Source organism: Pteropus alecto, unplaced genomic scaffold, assembly GCF_000325575.1.
Source record: "Pteropus alecto unplaced genomic scaffold, ASM32557v1 scaffold3, whole genome shotgun sequence".
In the NCBI taxonomy this organism is placed as follows: domain Eukaryota; kingdom Metazoa; phylum Chordata; class Mammalia; order Chiroptera; family Pteropodidae; genus Pteropus; species Pteropus alecto.
The window spans coordinates 26159340-26166729 of record NW_006442484.1 but is presented as its reverse complement, the minus strand read 5'-3'; positions in this window follow the sequence as shown (position 1 = coordinate 26166729).

Below are 7390 nucleotides of genomic sequence, written 5' to 3'. Positions count from 1 at the left end.
CCACTCCCACTCCCCCACTATTTCAATTATCTTGCTTGGTTGATTTTTCTTACTTAACAAAACACGTTAATTTGTTTATTATTTTCGTGATCCTGAATATAATCGCATGAAAGCAATGATTTGTTTTACTCTTTGCTATAACCATAGAGCCAAGAATCGTGCCTGACACATAGTAGACGCTTAATAAATAGTTACTGAACAAATAAAATGATGAGTACAGGAGTTAAGAAGTAGAAATTGGTAGCTACAAAATAGTCATGGGGATGTGAAGTACAGCATAAGGAATTTAGTCAATAGTATTATAATAACTATAAATAGTGCTAGGTGGGTACTAGACTTATCGGAAGGGATCACTTTGTAAGTTATGTAACTGTCTAACCACTATGCTATACACCTAAAACTAATATAAAATAATATTGAATGTCAACTATAATTAAAAATTAAAAAAAAACATTAAAAAATAAATTTAAAAAATAATGAATAAGATGTTTAAAAACAAAATTGAGGAGATGGTAGTTAGGTAGACTCAAAGGGCATTCATTAATAGATCTGCACCAATGTGAGGAGAGGTCTCCAGTGGCAAATAACTGGCTACTACCTTTCCTGACACAGTTCTGATCGATGTTTCTATAACAGCTTATACCAAATCAAGAAGGCATGCTTTCTCAACTTGCTTCTATAATAACTAGAGGAATATTGATAGAATTATTTTTAATCTTAAATGATAAAACAAGTAGAGAGCAAATATCAGATCTTACATTTAGAGTTCATAAATTTATAAAAACTAACATGACAATGGTTTGTGAAAAAGGTGCAAGAAATTGCAAATCTGAATATTTTCAGTGCTTATTACCTCACTTATCAATTAAGTTCAGCCCAGTCCTTTAAATATTTATTAAGTCTTTCTGGGTACCAAATATCATCCATGCTGGGCAGACACAGATGAATAAAGTATGGTCACTGCTTTCAAGGAAATTCCAGTCTATTTACAAACACATAAGTTGATAAATGTTATATAAGGTAGAAAGTTTAGTACAAAAAGGCTAATATTGCAGATGGAGGGAGAGCAGTTACTTTAACCCAAGGGTTCAGGGGAGCATTCCTTGTAGAGATAATGCTTGAGCTTGGTCTTAAAGAACATGCCCATATGTAGAAAGGTGAGGAATGCATTCCAGGCAGAGGAATTAGAATGAGTAAAGACAGGGATGTAGCACAATTTAGGTAACTACTGGCAACACAGTATTTCCAGAACATAGATTTTTCTGATAGGAATGATGGGGAAGCAGAACACAGTTAAGAGCTTATTAAGGAATCTGAACTCTTTCTGGTAAGCATTGAAGAGTTACTGAAGGTCTTTGAGTAAGGCAATGGTCCATGGAGAATATTTTTAAGGGGAGCAAACTGGAGACAGAGAGCATTCAGTACAGTATGGCAACAGTCTAGAAAGGTGAAGCTGAGGCATGAATTAACATAATGGGAATAGGAACTGAGAGGAGAACACATAAAAGAATAAGTAACTTTCATATGTAGAGATTGCTGATCATGGATAGGGAGGGGTCAAGTTTAATTCAAGGCTTCTAATGCATCCAAATTCCACCCTTGACAAAGCTCTATTTATTTCTAAAAAATAGATTTTAAATCCATGATGTTTAACATTTATGCCATCAGTAAAATAACTTTGAGTATACCTCCAAATATGTATATTTATTCACTTATAAATATACATATGTACAACTAAACTGATATACTTACGGATTATAGTAATAATAATACAAAAATTAGAAATTAGAAATGTGAGATAAAAATATAAAGAATTAAATAAATACAAATAGAAGTTTTAATATCTTCTTCTATCTTGCTAATGGCCTAGAATTAGGAAAAGAATAGTCTCATTTTATCTGCGCCAGTCAGACCATGTCTGGATTTTCTCACACTGCTCGATGCACTGACAAAATAGTTCATTCAGAAGAGGATGGTCAGGATGCTGAAAGATGTGGAGATCATATCAGTTAACTACGGGCATTTAAGCCAGGCAAGCAAAACACAGGGAAGACAATAATGGCCACCTTCAAAATAGAGGTGGGCGTTGTTCTCAGTTCCTCTGCCATGTCTCTCCGTCCTCCCTATTCATAGGAGGTAATACTAGACTGATTAGTAAAATGATATAATCCCAGTTGGGGCATAATTGCTAGAAGGTAGTAATGCTGTGGTTTTAGAGGTTACTGTTTATATGTGGCTCTTTGTTCCTCATGCCTCCATGCTATCAAAGCTGTAAGTTCTGCAGGACCAGATGCAAGAAAACCAGCTTGGGTTCCTTTCTCTGTATGTATTCTGTGCTGGTCTTCCAGCAGTCTGAGTGGTGAAAACAATCAGCACCATCCTGCTCCCCAACACTGCTCTAACCCAGTTTTCCTTCCTTGCTCATGCTCTGGCACCCTCCTCTCCTCTAGCAATTGTTCAGTAGTTGTACGATTTGGATTTGGAGGTTGGGAGACAGTGAGATTCCCCTTATGCCTTTGGACCAAATTATTAGGGCTTTTCGCTGGTGTTTTTGCAAGAAGCCAAGCTAATAACAAGGTTGTTCTCTGTTCTCTTCTTCTGTGTGTTTATCTCCTTGGAGATTCCACAGGGAGGGAAGCTGACTGGCCCAAGGCTGGATTGGGGAGTTTCTGAATCCCCAAACCAAAGTCTGTCTAATGATATCCCAAACCTACCGTTACTTTAACCATAAATATCTGAATGGCAGTTGTGTAATAAAGGGAGAAAACAGACTTTAATGCTTTAAGAGACGGAAAGAGAATATTTGAGCTCTTATAGGTTGGTAAAATACACTGACGAAGTAAAACTTTCCAAAAGTCACAACTTATTCTAAAAATGACCACTCCAAAAACAGCTTTCTGCCTCCAGAAATGCTAAAACGGGTGTTGGAGAACAAGGACCAACAGAGCACTAGGTTAATAATAGGAAGGCATAAATATTACACTCAGCTTTGTCAATAATTAGCTATAGGAATCATATTATATCTGCTTTTGGCAGTGCTTACATTCAATGACCACCAAGAACTCTTTGGCTCTGTATCACATTACTGTGTATCTAAGGCATGCCTGACATACAGCTCAGTCAGACACTTTTAACCGAGGCATGTTTTTATTTGCTTTCTTGAAAATTAGGCCTCTTAAATAATTCTACCCCCTCAAATCATTGTTTCCTTGATTAATTTTCCTTCTTTTATAATTAAAAAAAAAATGTTTTTTTGTTTGCATGTTTGTTTCCGGGAGCTAAAGACCTAGAGCTGCCCTTGGCTCTTCCATATCTGCGTTCTAAACAAATGTGAAAGTAAACTGTTTTTAAAGAGTATTTCTTATGGTTTCTATGGGTGGTAGACCCAGTTTCAATGGTTTTAAATTTGCCTTTGACATTTATATATGTTTTAATCCAGGAATGAACATCAACTGGTAAATATTTTCTTTTCCTTATGTAGCTAGAGATCAAGATATATGTTTTTTTATATGTTGCTAATGTTATGCATAAGATATATTTATAGTATTCTTTTCATAAAATGCTGGACTCTCATTTTCAGAAATTTTTTAATTCTGTGTGTTTCTTCAGAAGACAGGAATAAACAATCTTGTCATACATGATGGTTCAATACAATTAAAAGAGCTCTAGGCTATTCATAGCAATTAGACCATAAAGAGAGAAACAAACTATATGTACATTTATTATGTCCATAAAATGTAGCATATGGAAATAAATTCTGACAGTGATGGTGGAACTATTTGCATATCACATATCAGTTTACATCATCGGGATTAATGAAAAGGATTTGTCACGATGCTTTCTTTTTGGATCTAGAAGAGGCAAATTGCCATAATAAATATTAGCCGTGGCTAAAACTGGATGACATCTTAGAGGCAACTTCCTTAGTCTCCAGTTCCTTCATGTTAAGTCTAAGGGGATACAGAGTTCCACATCTTACTCAAGACAACTTGTTCCACATTCCAAGATGCCAGAAGTGTCTGCTTCTAAGGGTCTCCTAAGTCAACAGAAGCAAACCCTATTCCTGGGGACTGAAGCCCCAGCTATTTGTCAGTGGCAGAAACGCCACTTAGTTGCAGCTGTTGCTTCACCTGACAGAGTGGTGCCTGAGCACTGTGGCCCTACCAGTGAGGGAAGACACTTCTCTTCTCCTTCACACAGCCTCCTGTGCAGAGAGCTCCATAACAGATGCCAGCAAAGAAGAAATGCAGGGCAGCCAATGAATCTGAAGATGTGGTCCACCCCCTAAGTTAGAATGCAATTGAGAGATGGAACATGAACATAAAATAATTATAAGATGACCAAATATTTTGTTTTTATAATCTCTCACTGAATTCAAATCTTAACTCACAAAAACGGGCTTTGACAAATTTAGCACTAAGCAGTGAGTGAGAGCATTCACAGGAGATCAATGGTGCTTCATGAGAAGTGGGAACAGGAAAAAGCAGCAAGGAAAAGCACCCAGCAGGTGTAGGGGTGGGAGGCCAGAGTCAGTAGGCTCTCACATCAGACAGGAGCGCATCCTAAGAAGGGAGCACCATCCTCCAGGCTGAGGAGACAGCGAAGGGGAATAGATAAAAGGAGGTGGTGGGACGGAGGGGTTGAAAGACACTCTCTGAATGCATGATGTAAAACCCACCTTCTTCTTCTTTGTGTGGCTGTTGGCATAATCTTCATTCAGACATGCTCTGCAGAAAGGGTTCTCTTTGGGGAATTACAAAGACTTGCTAATTCCTTGCTTTAGATTTGAGTGAGGAAAAAACTGATGCCTCTCATGTGAATCTGATATCTAGTCTAGAAATCTCTCTTTCTCTCTCTCTCTCTCTCTCTCTCTCTCTCTCACCACACACACACACACACACACACACACACACACACACAAACACAAACAGTAAGTGCAATAAAGTCTATGAATTCTATGTGCCCAATAAGACTCCATACAGATTATAACCTACTGCAAGAAGCCTCTGCTTAAAGTAGGTTCTCTTTCCTCTGAGCTCCTGTATTGTTTCATCTGCACCTCTTTTGTGCTACTTATGACTACTGCCTGTGGCACTCATTACTACTACCAGATGTTTGTAATCTCTCCTTCTAAGCTGTACATTTTTGAGGATGTGTCTGAGGCATCTTTCACACTTCACATCGACTAGTAGGGAGCTTGAATGTAGTAACCATTTCTTGAGTAAATAAGTAAATTTGTGAATGTTGAAGTAATATAGTACATATGACATACATAAATATTGAAGGAGCTTTGTGTACGTAGGTCAACAGGCTGGAGTGGAATTGGTCAGGTAAGACATTCAGGCAGAAATAACTTTTGAGCTCGTTCATAAATAAAATGATAGACTTGGATCAATGTGGATCATGAACAGCATTCTAGGACAGAAGAATAGTATTACTGAGAAAGGATTGACAACAGTGATCCAAGAATGTAGCTCTGTATTTATAATCCACTCTTCTCCCAAGAAGAGGAAAAACTAGGCTTTAGTCCTAGTTTAGAAGCAGAGTATGGTGGGATGAGGTTAAGGAGTAATAAAAGTTACTAATCTGCACTGAAAAAAATATATATGCCCCTATAATTTTTTTTTAGGATAAGGGTGAAACTTATACTCAAGATATAAGGCACAAACATTATTAAACAATTCCAGGAATACTATGTGATATCTTTTCAAAATCACAGCAATCCATTCCCTATGTTAATTTACTCCATTAATAGCTGGCATAATGCTAGGGCATTTATAGCAGCAAAACCAGAAGCTATTCAGGTGTGAACAAATGATCTGCTGGACTAGACCAGTTTGATAAAAAAAACTCATTCATTTATATATCCAATGTTCATTTATTCAAATATTCACTGAATCCCAAATGCACATAAAGCACGGTGCTAAGCAATTTGGAAAATGTAAACAAGTTTAAGGCAAAAGCCTTGTCCTCACAGAAATTATAGTTTGAAAAATCAAAATTGCGTGAGGTACAACAAATAAAAGATTTATGTAATGTCTCTTACCTATGAAAATAAGTAAACCACTTAGAAAGAACTTTCAGAGAAAGAGCCAATCATTGATCTAAAGCACTTTGTGGAAGTGGTAGCCTTTAGTCTAAGAATTGACAGAAGATATGGCTACATGGAGTTGTAGAAAGGGCATTCTAGATCAACCAAAGGGCATTTTTAAAAATACACAGGGGTGTTTAGTTTATTCCTGGAGGACTAACCATCTGAAACTTCAGACTCATTTGAATAGAAGGTAATTATGGAGAACAGAAAATAAAATTTAAAAAGAACAATGGGTTGTGCATAGATTGTGTAAAGGATTTTCCTGCTCATCCCAAGGCCTGTTTAATGCACAAGACTTTTCCAACAACTCAAGCAGTTATAGAGATTTTCCCATGACTGGAATTTACCTGTGTTATTAAAAACAGCTGTTTGGTTTCTCTTGGGTAACTTTCCAATTTATTACCTTGAAGTAGGGATTGTTTTCATTTTCAGAAAATTCAAAACCATACAACATTACATATCATGATATATTCCTTGAAGATTTTGATATTATCTTCCAGATATTCAAAAGCAAGGAAATTCCATGTAACCACACCAAGTTAATTTATTCTGTAGTTAGCATAATCATATAGCATTTACAGCAGCAAAACAAGAACTCTGAGGTTGATAAATGAAGGCTAGAGTATCAGCCATATTTTACATTTCCAGATTATAGCCACAGTAATGAAACCCTTTAGGATTACTAAAGTACATTTTGTACAGTATATTTATTACTTGACATTTCTTATTTATGACTCATAGAAAGATGAAGCTAAGTGAAATAAAACACAAACTAAACTTTCACTAGAATAATGAGATCCTATTCGCTCTCTTAGCCAAATACACTTTTATTAGGTTTTAAATGGTTGTGTTGGTTAGATTCTTGGGAGCAATGCTGTTCCCTTTACCTATCTTGGAGACCTTTCTTAAGCAAACTAATTTAGCACAGAGAAAACATTGTATGTAGATCTTGGAGTTAAACTATATTATTTAAAACACCTGGTGGGTAAAGGTTTATTTCTCATGAAATTGCAGGGAGCTAATGATTTCAAGTTTTTTTTCTGGTAGAATTATTAATGACATGCTAGGGCTAGCTGGTTTGTTGGTCTAGCATTATCTTAATAATTAAGATGTGCCCTCACTTAAGTCAGAAGAAAGTCCCAGAGAAAAAAGAACCATGATCCTCCAGCCACATCACTGAATTATCACTATTTCCCACTTATAAAGGATAACAGAACCTCTGTTATAATTTTTCTACTCAGAAAATTGTTCTCATTCAAACTAGAACAAGTGACTGAACATGCCTTCCTTAAATTG